The sequence below is a fragment of the Palaemon carinicauda genome, chromosome 36, assembly GCF_036898095.1.
Source record: "Palaemon carinicauda isolate YSFRI2023 chromosome 36, ASM3689809v2, whole genome shotgun sequence".
NCBI classification, from domain to species: Eukaryota; Metazoa; Arthropoda; class Malacostraca; order Decapoda; family Palaemonidae; genus Palaemon; species Palaemon carinicauda.
The window spans coordinates 70653113-70667098 of NC_090760.1; the positions used below are offsets into that span (position 1 = coordinate 70653113).

Here is a 13986-nt window from a genome sequence, read left to right on the forward strand (position 1 = left end):
TTTATTATAAACTTATTAAAATTAATTTTTATATTTGTTTATATTCGACCTTTCCTAATAGTAGGCGGTCTTTTCTTGAACCGAAGTTAATTAACATTGAGCCCGTCATTTCGTTTTTACCTGTTAACATATTATGCTATTTTAATGTTTTTGAAAGAATTTCTTTGATAGTCTTGTACTGTTTTCAAAGTTGAACTAACGTTTTGTTTTGTCTCTGCAGTTGTTGACGTTCAGAACGTTCAACTTGCGCTCTATCGTTACGATAGAGAGAGAGTCTATCACGGTGTCACGTTGCAGTAAGAGTAAACCGATTCTAGCGTTTTGTTCATTCTTTCTTAGCTTAAATGGTTTTAATTCTAATAAAGGAACTTTTTATTTGGGAAACCTTTCAGTTTTTTTCCCTTAACAATATGTTTTAACGATATATATAATTGGGCTCTTCTCTCAGGTGCTAAGTCAAGAGAGAGAGAGAGAGAGATAGAGACGGAGGGAGAGAGAGGAGGATAAACGTTTCGTTCAAGCGGGTAACGTTGTTATCGTTTTTGCTCTTCTCCCTAGTCTCTTTAGGGGAAGAAGGTAAACGTTTCTAGAGTTTTATTCTTGTTCTCAGGCTTTATGCGGTGAGAGATTTTAAACGTAGTTTATTTGATCTAGTGTTTAGTCTCTTTTCCAGCCACTGAATTATTTATCTTTCATTATGTTTTTCTGTTACATTGTAATACTGTTTTCGCAATTACTAACTTTTAATGAAGGATAGAATTGCGTGTTTCAGGTACAAACCACTTAAAGTTTCGAGTTCAGTGAAATAAGTGCAAACAGAAAATCAAAGTGATAAGCGCAAAGTGTTACAGTGTTGCGTTCGAGGGTTCGTCTGTTCGTGCCAGTTGTTCGCCTAGTCTGGGACCTCTTACAAGCTCCCAAGCCCAGGGGAGAAGTAATGTCGAAGGACTTATGGGTTCAGCAGGCCTTGATCGACGAACAGACGTTTCCCTCCGTGGTTTCGGGTGTAACCAACTCACGTAGCCGACGTGATCACCCCACCCACACAAAGACGAGAGAGCCCATTTATTCCTCGTCTGCGGAAGAGGTTTCTCGCAGAAACCATGGACCAAATCTTGCAGCTTTTAAGTGCAAGTCGGTCCCTTCCGCGCAAGTCCAACTCCTAGGTGGTGCCATTAGCACTGGGTCAGTTCGGACTTGCTGCAGTACGACAACTGCACACCTCCCAGAGAGGCAAGGTGGTATCGCAACAGACAGTAACTCCGTCTGTTGCCGCACCAGCTGTTTTAGACCCTCAGTTTCAACGGACAGTAGCTCCGTTTGTTGTTGTCTTTCTTAAACTCTAGTGGTCTATGCTGCTGACAATGCAGTCTCAGCTTGCGGTGTTGATGCAGGAGTTTCAGGCAGAGAAGGTTAACACACCTCCTCCTGCGAGCGCTCCTCCACCTCTACGCAGTCCAGCCTGCCAGACGTATGATGTTGAGGTTCCTCAAGCTACCTCCATGCGTGAGCTGCCGCATTGGGAGTTGCCAGATACCAGCTCTGTGCAGCAACCTCCACTTTCCTTGAGGCAGGAGCCTCTTGCCACGCGGCAACCTCCTCAACACTTGAGGCAGGAGCCTTATGCTTTGCAGCAACCTCCTCTACCCTTGACCCTCTTAATGAGAGAATGCCTTGATGAAGTCATTGAGCTTCAGCACGGCATTTCATTCCCGTGCTGAATCTTGGTGACGGGCAAGAGGGCTCTCGAACTTCGGGAAATTGCTCCCCCAGTTCGAATCTAAATTTCTCTCTTTCATCTTTTTCTTCTGCTTAATATTACTTCGACCTTCTCCTAATTTTATCAAATTTCCTTTCTTTCATCTTGCTGTCCTATCTCTATGATTATTATTTTTCTTAGTTATATATATATATGAAGATGTATGCATATATATATATTTATTTATTTTATTTGTTCATTTATTTTTTTTATCTATTTTTTTTTCTATTTTATTTAAATGGCGTGGATATTTCCACATTCGTTATTACTGCCTGCTTAGATGAATGGGAGAAGGGATCACGGTTGGGAGGTATTCGCATTCAAAGCTATATATGAGAGTATTGGATGATCTCAGCCATCCCAAAGATGGTTTGGACCTTTTTGGCGGAACTACTCTCAAGGGTTGGGTCATCGGAATCCAGGGGGATCCAATCCTTGAGGTGGGACTCTTGGCTTTTGGCCGGAAGCCCATCATTACAGATATGGGGAGGATGATTCCATATTACTTTGGTCTCAGTCCTAACAGGCGGGTTTAGCTTACACCTGTGCCTCTATATCTGTTTTGATGCTATCCTTCGGGTAGGGTATGGAGTGGACCATCGGGGAAATATACTCTCATTGTGCCGATAGTGGCGAATGCAAATTTCCTTTCCAACGTATGATACTTTCTTATAATTCTCAAGCAGGTACCCCAACAAAACAACAAAAAACCTGAAAATCCCTCCCTTAAATATGGACCCTTCAAATACTGACTCCCCATCCCCTGGATTTGCTGACTCCCCCCCGGCACTGTTGACGACTTCTGCTACTGAAATTAAGGAAAACTCTGTTGACGACCTTCGAACTAAAAAGGACCACTCTACTGATGTTAAAAAATCTAGCAATTTGGGTAACACAGGGAAACTACAATTCCTTCATGTTTCCCAAATCCCATTAGAGACAAATTATGATGATATATATAGAGCATTTGAGTGCTATGGATTGATAAAGGAAATACGGATGCGACTTGGAGATGAAAAATGGGACTCTTGGATATCTTTTGAAAGTCATGATGAAGCGTTTAATGCCATAAGTAATATTAGTAGTATCAAAATTAACGAATTGAACATCATGGGAGCTCTTTGTGATAAGGTCCCAAAGGAATTGGATGTGTACAAACCTGCTGATTGGTTTGAAAAAGATAGAAATGTACCCATGCCTTCACAGAGAAAACCCAAACCACCTATGTGGCTCTTAGCTGAACCTAAAGGGATAATAGGGAATTATTTTAAGATATGTAAGTTTATCCAAAAAAAAGTAGGAACCATAGCACCTGGAGATATATCTCGTTTTGGGAAGAACAGTTATCTCATCCATGCCAAATCTTCGACTCAGTCTGCAATACTGTCTAACTTACAGACAGGCAGTGATGAAATTACATTGGAAATGAAACCTCATCTAAATTTTAGTTATGGAAGGGGAGTGGTCTTTAATAAGGACCTATACGAATTTACAGAGGAGGAGATACTTTCTATGTGTCCATTAAATGTATGGAAAGTGCATAAGGTTCCTGGAACTTAAATGATTATACTTACTTTCCAGGATGCTGATGTACCTTTCCATATTTTTATTGAAAATGAAAGGATTAAAGTTCGACCTTTCAAACAAAAGCCCCTGCAATGTTTTAATTGTTTTAAATTTGGACACCCATCCAAAGTTTGCAAAAATGGAAAAATGTGTGGTATTTGCTCCAAAACTTATCATGGAGAATGTACACTTGAGGCCAGGTGTTCAAATTGCAATTTGAATCATAAATCAACTGATAGGATATGCGAACTGTATAAGTTGGAGGAAGCTGCCCTAAACAAATCAAGTTTAGAACACATAAGTGTGGGACATGCAAAAAGAATGTTGAATAAATCAACCAGCTATGCAAAGGCCTTAAAATCAAAGGTAAATTTACCACAGGAGACAGCAACCCCACCTAGCACTGCCAGTAATTCTAAGAATAGAAATACAACCTCTGATGATGATAAAGTACTGCATGACAAAGTAATCGTATTGCCTTCTGAGGCTTTGCCACAGCGTATTAAAAATGGGTCATTGCCCATTTCTGTACAGCCTTCGTCCCCCATTACTAACATTAGTACTAACCTCTCCCAGGCCATGTCCTTGCCTGATTTGATGGAGATGCCACCTGACACTAAGTTACCAGGTGCACCTGTATTGGGGAAGGTGCAAAAACCTGGTAGCTCAAAACCTACTAATCGGAAAAGAGAGAGACCTCCATCTCTCTCACCCCCTTCCATAAGAAATATCAAAATTACGACGTCAAATAAATATGATGATTTGTCTGTTGATATTTCTGATCTGGAAGTCAATTTAAATAAATCGGAAATTCAAGTGGAGGTCCACCAACCTCCTCAACAATCAGATCAAAAAGACAAAAAGAAAATCATAAATTCTAAACCCAATCTATCAAGACCTTCTTTAATAAAACCACCTAAAAATAGTGTTAGATCAAAAACTGCTAATGGGAAGACTCCATCCAAGGGGTCTACCAAATTATAAACCATAGTTTTTTCCTCCATTTTGCAATGGAATTGTCAGGGTTTAAGGGCCAAATATGAAGAACTTAAGCTCCTTATTCATGAGCATTCCCCCATAATTATTTGTCTACAGGAGAGCAAACTTGATCATAATACCCCATGTCCTCGCGAATACATTAGTTATAGGACACCATATGATCACCAAGTGGGGAGCCATGGCGGAAGTCTCATATACGTTCGTCGAGATGTTCCCCAAGTTTCTCTGTCTATTCGTACACCTCTGCAGGCAGTGGTTGTACAGATCGACATAGGGCGAAAATATACAATTTGTTCTCTGTACTTGCCTCCAAATGATAACATTTTGTATGACAACTTAGTGGAGGTGATTCAACAACTCCCTCAACCTTTTCTTTTACTTGGAGATTTGAATGGTAGACATCCTTTGTGGGGTGATGTTTTAGCAAACACGAGGGGAAATATCATATCATCAATTGTGGAAAATGAAGATGTGGGACTCCTTAATACAGGAGAGCCCACACACTTTCATGTCCAGACAGGTACCTTGTCATGTATTGACCTAGCAATCGTAAGCTCTAATTGCTTAATAGACTTCGATTGGAGAACATTAGATGATTGGCATACTAGTGATCACGCACCAATCATTATAAACACCAACAATGGTCCACCTTTACAGGGATCGCCACGATGGAATCTTGACAAGGCGGACTGGGGTAAATTTCGTGAGCTAAGCGAAATTGAGGGGGATGCAGGACAAGTTGAAAATATCGATGATGCCATAGACTTACTGAATGGAACTCTCCATACAGCAGGAGTCAATTCAATTCCAAAAACAACAGGGTTATTCAAACGACGACCAGTCCCGTGGTGGTCTTCAGAACTAACTGCCCTGCACAGAGCCACAAGAAGATCTTTAACACGATTGCGTAGACGCAGAACTGATGAGAATTTAATTATGTACAAGAAATGTAGAGCACAGTTCCGTCGTGCCATGAAAGAAGCAAGGCGCCAGTCATGGATGTCTTTTGTTTCCTCCATTAACAGTAGAACACCACCATCTTCTGTGTGGAGGAAAGTAAAAAAGATAGCTGGCAAATTCACCCCCAACCCACCACCAGTGTTGAAGGTGAATGGCCAGTATGTAACTGAAGCAAAGGAAGTTAGCAATGCCCTGGCTAATCATTTTTCAAATGTATCCAGCAAGTGTGAAGGAGCCCCTGGTCACCAGTATAGGAGCGCTGAAGAAAAGAAAATTTTAAATTTTGCAACAAGAAGGGAAGAGTCGTATAATTCTCCTTTCACTGAAAGAGAATTTGATTCCGCACTTGCTCATTGCAACGATACAGCCCCTGGACCCGATGGAATTCCATATGCAATGATTAAACATGTACATTTTAATACAAAGCTATTTATTTTAAGTATTATTAATCGAATATGGCATGATCATAGTTACCCAAGTGTTTGGGAACTAGCCATTATTTTAGCCTTTTTAAAACCCGGTAAAGACAAGTTTTTAGCAGCAAACTATCGTCCTATTGCATTGACATCTTGTTTATGTAAAATCATGGAGAAGATGGTCAATGCAAGGCTGATATGGTACCTTGAAAAGAAAGGTATTTTATCACCGATTCAATGTGGATTCCGAAAAATGCACTCAACGACTGATGTGTTGATACGACTAGAGTCTTCTATTTGTGAAGCCTTTGCTTCCAAACAGCACCATGTTACAGTATTTTTTGACCTTGAAAAGGCATATGATACCACATGGAGATATGGTATACTTAAAACCATTCATGAATTGGGATTGAGAGGAGAGCTGCCACTATTTATTCAGGCATTTCTTTCACGTAGAGTTTTTCAAGTGAGAGTTGGGGAAACACTATCTGAGAGTAAGTGCCAGGAAGAAGGAGTTCCTCAGGGTAGTGTGCTGAGTGTAACCCTTTTTGCACTAGCAATTAATGGGATATCCAAAGCCATTCCCCAGGATGTTCTCTCAACATTATTTGTGGATGATCTCTCAATATCATTTGCTGGCACTAGAATGGCAATGGTTGAGAGAAAAATCCAACACTCTATTGATAAAATTATCCAGTGGGCTGACATGAATGGATTTAAGTTCTCGACAGGTAAAACTACCGTTGTCCATTTTTGTCGTATCCGGGGAGTACATCCAGACCCGGATATATACATTAAAGGTCAACGGATACCATGTGCAAGAGAAGCTAAATTTTTAGGTTTGATATTTGATTGTAGGCTGACATGGGTTTCTCACTTAAAAGCATTAAAAGCTAAATGTGTTGAAGCTCTGAATATCTTAAAAGTATTGTCCCATACATCGTGGGGGGCAGACCGCAATACTATTTTAAAATTATACAAGGCCTTGATTTTTTCCAAAATTAGTTATGGTTGTGAGGTATATTCTTCAGCCACCCCAAGCCGGTTAAAAATATTAGACTCGATACATCATGCAGGTATTAGATTGTCTACTGGAGCTTTTAAAACCTCGCCTATCCCAAGTCTCCTTGTTGATGCTGGAGAGTTACCTCTAGACCTATACCGAATGTCTTCCATTCTTCGGTATTGGTTTAGATTGCAAAGACTCCCTAACTCTCTCGCCTTTCAGACTGCAAGCCTTGTAAGACACGCATCATACTTTGAGTTGCACCCAAAATCTCCTCAACCTTATGGCTTTCGGGTGAAACGATTATTAAATAGTCTGGATTTAATTAGAAATAAGGTACTTCCATTCAAGGTATCACCAACGCCTCCATGGAAGTTACCAGAGATATCTTTTTGTAAATATTTTATTGGAGATAAGAAGAATATGTCAGACCTAGAAGCCAGGTCTCTTTTTAATGAACATGTTAGAGAACATAGAGGATCAACTTTTATCTATACTGATGGCTCCAAATCTGATGCTGGCGTTGGATTTGGAGTACATAGTAATGGTTTTAATTGTAGAGGTGCACTTCCTCTGACCGCTTCCATATTTACTGCCGAACTGTATGGCATATTAACCGCTATTGAGAAAATAGCGTTGGAGAAGGAGGGTAATTTTACAATTTTTAGTGATGCAAGGAGTGTCCTTCAAGCTATGGAAGTTTTTAATTCTAATAACCCTTTAGTTTTAAAGATTTTAGAATGGCTTTTCATAATTGGACGGAGAGGTATAACAGTTCAATTTTGTTGGGTTCCAGCACATGTAGGTGTGTCTGGGAATGAGAAGGCAGATTCACTGGCTAAGGAGGCTGCATCAGAGTTGCTGCCAAGAAGGTATCCCATTCCCTGTGATGATTTCTTACCTGACATCAAGAAATTGGTTTGCAATAAATGGCAACAGCAATGGGATAGTCAAGATGGCAATAAAATGCTAGAGATAACAAATGACATATCTCCTTGGAGGTATAATATGATGCCCCGAAAATGGGAGACGTCTCTTTGTCGTCTCCGTATTGGTCACACTCGGTTTACACACGAGTTTTTGCTGAAGGGCCAACACCAACCATATTGTGACGACTGTGTAGTACCTCTAACAGTAAGGCATTTGTTGACCGAATGCCCCAATTATAACAACTTGCGGAATAGATATTTGTTTGAGGCTCGAGGTGAGGGTGGCAGGTTCATCCTTGCCAAGATTCTTGGAAATGATGTGTCCTACCATGCAAGTGGCATTTTTAGATTTATTTCAGAAGCAGGTCTTCTGAAAAATATTTAACTTTTATTACATTCAACTTTTATGATTTTAATTGAATACTCTTTTATTTTTTATTTTATTTTGTCTTTTATTTTTGTATACATAAATTAAATGTTACCGGCGTCAATGACCTCAGATGTCAGGATGCCTGAAAACTTTGAATCAATCAATCAATCCTCTACCCTTGAGGTAGGAGCCTCATGCGTTGCGACTACCTCCTCCATCCTCGAGGCAGCAACCTCTTGCGGTGCGACAACCTCCACCATCCTCGAGGCAGCAACCTCAACTCCACCTCTGCGCAGTCCACCCTGCCAGACGTATGATGTTGAGGTTCCTCAACCTACCTCCACGCGTGAGCTGCCGCATTGGGAGTTGCCAGTTACCAGCGCTATGCAGCAACCTCTTGCGTTGCGGCAACCTCCACCATCCTTGAGGCAGCAACCTCAACTCTTGCGGCAGCCACCTCCACTCTTGAGGCAACCTCAACTCTTGAGGCAAGAGCCTCAACTCTTGAGGAACCTCATGCTATGAGGCAGCCGCCTCAACGCATGCAGCAACCGCATTCTTCACAGCATGAGCCTCTCTCTGCGCAGCGTCCTCCTCAAACCATGAGGCAGGAGCCTCATGCTATGCGGCAATGGGCTCTCGTGGCATGGTTGGTTTCGACCTGGCCTTTCATTAGAAGGGGCTAGCGTTCGATCCCAAGTATGAGGTAGAAATTTATTTCTATTTGAACACGATGTTGTGTTGATATTTATCCATATTGACTCATTAGGGGTAATTTGAATGAATTACTACCAATTGTGTCACGTGGTGGCCCGGGGAAATCTGGTAAAACTCGCTGGTAAAGAGACTGATGTCTCACCAGGTAAATCCTCGGACAGCTAGATTAGGGTCAGGTTCAGATTTCCTTTTAAGAATAAATAACCGCCTCAACCCATGAGGCAGGAGCCTCATACTATGCGGCATCCTCCTCAACGCATGCGGCATAAGCCTCATCCCTTGCAGCTTGAGCCTCATCCCATGCAGCATGAGTCTCATACCATGCAGCATGAGCCTCATCCCATGCAGCATGAGCCTCATCCCATGCAGCATAAGCCGCACGCCATGCAACATGCTCTGCTTACCTTACAGCATGCTCTACATACAGCATGCTCTGCATACAGCATGCTCTGCATACCTTACCGCATGCTTCTCAGTCACACATCTTTGGTTGTTGCCAACTCAATAGATTGTCAAGCAGTTTCATAACGTTGCCTTCTAGTCTGCTGCTTTTGCACCAGTGAAACCCTCACTGAGAGAACTTAGCTTTTCTCGGATATGGTTCCTGTAGATGAGAAAGTGCTATTCTCCCTCCTTCTGATTTTCCCTTGAGGACTCTGTCATTTGGAGAGGAGCCTTTAGCTGCTTAGCCTCCTATGGACTTTTATTTAAGCATAGCATGCTTCCAGGGAGGGTAATGGTTCCACTTCAGTCGCTAACCCCGTCTGTTACCACACCTGCTCCCATAGACCTTGAGCTGTGTTGCAAGACATGCAGTCCAAGCTTAGTCCTTGTTAGAGGATTTTTTGTTTACGGAGTCAGTGTGTCACTGGGAAGACGTTGAACAACCAGCAGAAGTGACTTGTTGTGACGCAGTGCGGCAACCTCAGCAACCCGATAAGGAGTTGTCTGTACGACCCAGACAGTCTAGACAGCTTCGGGTTGTCACTGTATTTCCTCGCTTCCCCTTGGTTGACAGTTCACAGACTGTGCAGCAGTACCATGATCTTGTGTCCGGCTCCGTCAGACGACTAGCTTTTAAGAGCTCCCACAAGTCGTCACTGTCTGGAGATTCTCAGATGGACTATGGATCTGACCAAGGAACTGGGCCTCCTGGTCAATTTTGAGGAGTCCCAGCTCGTCCCATCCCAGACCATTGTCTACCTGGGTATGGATCTTCAGAGTCGAGCTTTTCGGGCTTTTCCGTCGGCCCCAAAGATATACTAAGCCCTAGATTGCATCCAGAGCATGCTGAGAAGGAACCGATGCTCAGTCAGGTAGTGGATGAGTCTAACAGGGACACTTTCATCGCTGCCCTGTTCATCGAGTTAGGGAGACCCCACCTCCCCCCCTTCAGTATCATCTAGCGGCTCACTGGATAAAGGACATGACGCTAGAGACGATCTCAGTTCCTGTTTCCGAAGAGAGGAGGTCTACTCTCACGTGGTGAAAGAACAGCTTTCTTCTCAAGGAAGTCTACCTTTGGCTGTTCAGAAACCCGACCGCCGTCTCTTCTCTGACGCATCAGACACGGGCTGGGGTGCGACTTTGGACGGACAGGAATGCTCGGGAACATGGAATCAGGAGCTAAGGACACTTCACATCTATTGCAAGGAGCTGTTGGCGGTTCATCTGGCCTTGATAAACTTCAAGTCCCTCCAGCTTAACAAGGTGGTGGAGGTGGACTCTGACAACACCACAGCCTTGGCTTACATCTCCAAGCAGGGAGGGACTCATTCGTGGAAGTTGTTCTAGATCGCAAGGGACCTCCTCATCTGGTTAAAGATCGAAAGCTCACGCTGGTAACGAGGTTCATTCAGGGCGATATGAATGTCATGGCAGATCGCCTTAGCCGGAAGGGTCAGGTCATCCCCACAGAGTGGACCCTTCACAAGAATGTTTGCAGCAGACTTTGGGCCCTGTGGGGTCAGCCAACCATAGATCTGTTCGCTACCTCGATAACCTAGAGGCTCCCGTTGTATTGTTCTCCGATTCCAGACCCAGCAGCAGTTCACGTGGATGCTTTTCTGCTGGATTGGTCCCATCTCGACCTGTATGCATTCCCGCCGTTCAAGATTGTCAACAGGGTACTTCAGAAGTTCGCCTCTCGCAAAGGGACACGGCTGACGTTGGTTGGCTCCGCTCTGGCCCGCGAGAGAATGGTTCATAGAGGTACTGCAATGGCTGGTCGACATTCCCAGGACTCTTCCTCTAGGAGTGGACCTTCTACGCCTACCTCACGTAAAGAAGGTACATCCAAACCTCCACGCTCTTCGTCTGACTGCCTTCAGACTTTCGAAAGACTCTCAAGAGCTAGGGGCTTTTTGAAGGAGGCAGCCAGAGCGATTGCCAGAGCAAGGAGGACATCCACTCTCAGAGTCTATCAGTCTAAAGGGGAAGTCTTCCGAAGCTGGTACAAGGCCAATGCAGTTTCCTCATCCAGTACCACTGTAACCCAGATTGCTGACTTCCTGTTACATCTAAGGAACGTAAGATCCCTTTCAGCTCCTACGATTAAGGGTTACAGAAGTATGTTGGCAGCGGTTTTCCGCCACAGAGGCTTGGATCTTTCCACCAACAAAGATCTACAGGACCTCCTTAGGTCTTTTAAGACCTCAAAGGAACGTCGGTTGTCCACTCCAGGCTGGAATCTAGACGTGGTCCTAAGGTTCCTTATGTCATCAAGATTTGAACCTCTCCAATCAGCCTCTTTTAAGGACCTCACATTAAAAACTCTTTTCCTCGTGTGCTTGACAACAGCTAAAAGAGTAAGTGAGATCCACGCCTTCAGCAGGAACATAGTTTTTCACATCTGAAACGGCTACATGTTCCTTGCAGCTCGGTTTTTTGCTAAAACGAGCTTCCTTCACGTCCTTGGCCTAAGTCGTTCGAGATCCCAAGCCTGTCCAACTTGGTGGGGGACAAACTGGAGAGAGTACTTTGCCCAGTTAGAGCTCTTAGGTACTATCTAAAAAGGTCATAACCTTTACGAGGACAATCAGAAGCCTTATGGTGTGCTATCAAGAAGCCTTCTCTTCCAAGGTCTAAGAACTCAGTTTCTTACCTATTCAGGCTCCTGATTAGGGAAGCACATTCTCATCTGAAGGAAGAAGACCTTGCTTTGCTGAAGGTAAGGACACATGAAGTGAGAGCTGTGGCTACTTCAGTGGCCCTCAAACAGAACCGTTCTCTGCAGAGTGTTATGGATGCAACCTATTGGAGAAGCAAGTCAGTGTTCGCATCATTCTATCTCAAAGATGTCCAGTCTCTTTACGAGAACTGCTACACCCTGGGACCATTCGTAGCAACGAATGCAGTAGTAGGCGGGGGCTCAGCCACTACATTCCCATAATCCCATAACCTTTTTAACCTTTCTCTTGAATACTTTTTATGGGTTGTACGGTCGGCTAAGAAGCCTTCCACATCCTTGTTGATTTGGCGGGTGGTCAATTCTTTCTTGAGAAGCGCCGAGGTTAAAGGTTGTGAGGAGGTCCTTTAGTATGGGTTGCAGCCCTTTATACTTCAGCACCTAAGAGTCGTTCAGCATCCTAAGAGGACCGCTACGCTCAGTAAGAAAGACGTACTTAATAAAGGCAGAGTAATGGTTCAAGTCGTCTTCCTTACCAGGTACTTATTTATTTTATGTTATTTTTGAATAACTAATAAAATAAAATACGGGATACTTAGCTTCTTTGTTAACATGTATGCTGGTCTCCACCCACCACCCTGGGTGTGAATCAGCTACATGATTATCGGGTAAGATTAATATTGAAAAATGTTATTTTCATTAGTAAAATAAATTTTTGAATATACTTACCCGATAATCATGATTTAATTGACCCACCCTTCCTCCCCATAGAGAACCAGTGGACCGAGGAAAAAATTGAGGTGGTGTTGACAAGAAGTACTGGAGTACCTGACCACAGATGGCGCTGTGGTGTTCACCCCCACCTGTATAGCGATCGCTGGCGTATCCCGACCGTAGATTTCTGTCGGCAACAGAGTTGACAGCTACATGATTATCGGGTAAGTATATTCAAAAATTTATTTTACTAATGAAAATAACATATTATAAATATTATGTACATGTCTAGTTTCTCATTATTTCCATTAATTTATATTTATTACATTATAATATTTGTATTATAGTTTCAGCTAGAATATTTTACTAAAATATAGTCTCTATATTGTAGCGCATATTAAAATACATGCATAAGACTTATATCTGTAGCATTAATATCCTTTATCTATTTTTCAGACTAGAATCATGAAAAGAAGAAGAAAATTATTCAAGGTATCGTGCTCAAAACTGGAAATTAGATTATAATTATGCACCCATAGTGAGACATTCCTAACGACATCAAAATGAAGACCAGCAGCGAACGATCTTGGATTGACTACAGGAAAAAAAAAAAAAAAAAAAAATCCGGAAAGTTTCCGAGGAAGATTATTTAGGTTATTTGTTCCTAATTTCAACTGAAGCGCCCAATCTGTCCTCATACGTTTCTTGAGCATTGAAATACCCTTAAGAGAAATATCATTATAGTACTACTGATATCTTGAAATGCTCAATTGACCAGTTGTTGAGATTTTAGGGGGTTGTATATTACAATGGTCACTCCTTTTATATCGCGTAGGCTCAATAGCAATCACTCAAGCTAAGGAAAAAAGTTAAGTTACAGTTAACAAGTAATGTAAGGGTACACTCGGGCTCGCTCTTTCTATCTTGTAATATTAGGGTACACTCGGGCTCGCTCTTTTTCTATCTTGTTTCTCTTCCTCTTGTTTTATGAAGTTTCTGTAGTTTATATATGATTGATCTAGTTTAATGTTGTTAATTGTCTTAAAATGTTTTATTTTGATTGTTATACTTCTCTTGCAATTTACTTATTTCCTTTCCTCACTGGACTTTTTTTCCCTGTTAGCCCTTAGGCTTATAGCATCGTCTTTTCCAACTAGGGTTGTAGCTTAGCTTTTGATAATAATAGTAGCAATAATAATAATAATAAATTTTTACATCAACAATATTAACTGATTATTTCAAGTTTATCAAAGTCTTTATTACCGAAAGCTGTGAATGTTGTTATTAAAGCTATTTATATTTACTCAGGATAGTAGAAAGTATTTTATTAGCTCTGTCTGTACAAAGTCAGTGCATATAAAGCTAATTTTAATTTGCTTTCAATTCTAAGCATCTTTCATTAAAAATGCACGTTGCTATTTTT

At 42.1% G+C, this 13986-nt stretch overlaps 1 long non-coding RNA gene across 1 annotated transcript in view; it reads left to right on the plus strand.

Moving 5' to 3' along the window:
• Nucleotides 1–13406, plus strand: part of LOC137628456 (uncharacterized) — a 67281-nt gene extending 53875 nt beyond the window's left edge. The window contains exon 3 of the long non-coding RNA XR_011041372.1: nt 13020–13406. This is a non-coding gene — a long non-coding RNA (uncharacterized lncRNA). The remainder of the gene's footprint in view (nt 1–13019) is intronic.
• Nucleotides 13407–13986: the final 580 nt, after the last annotated feature.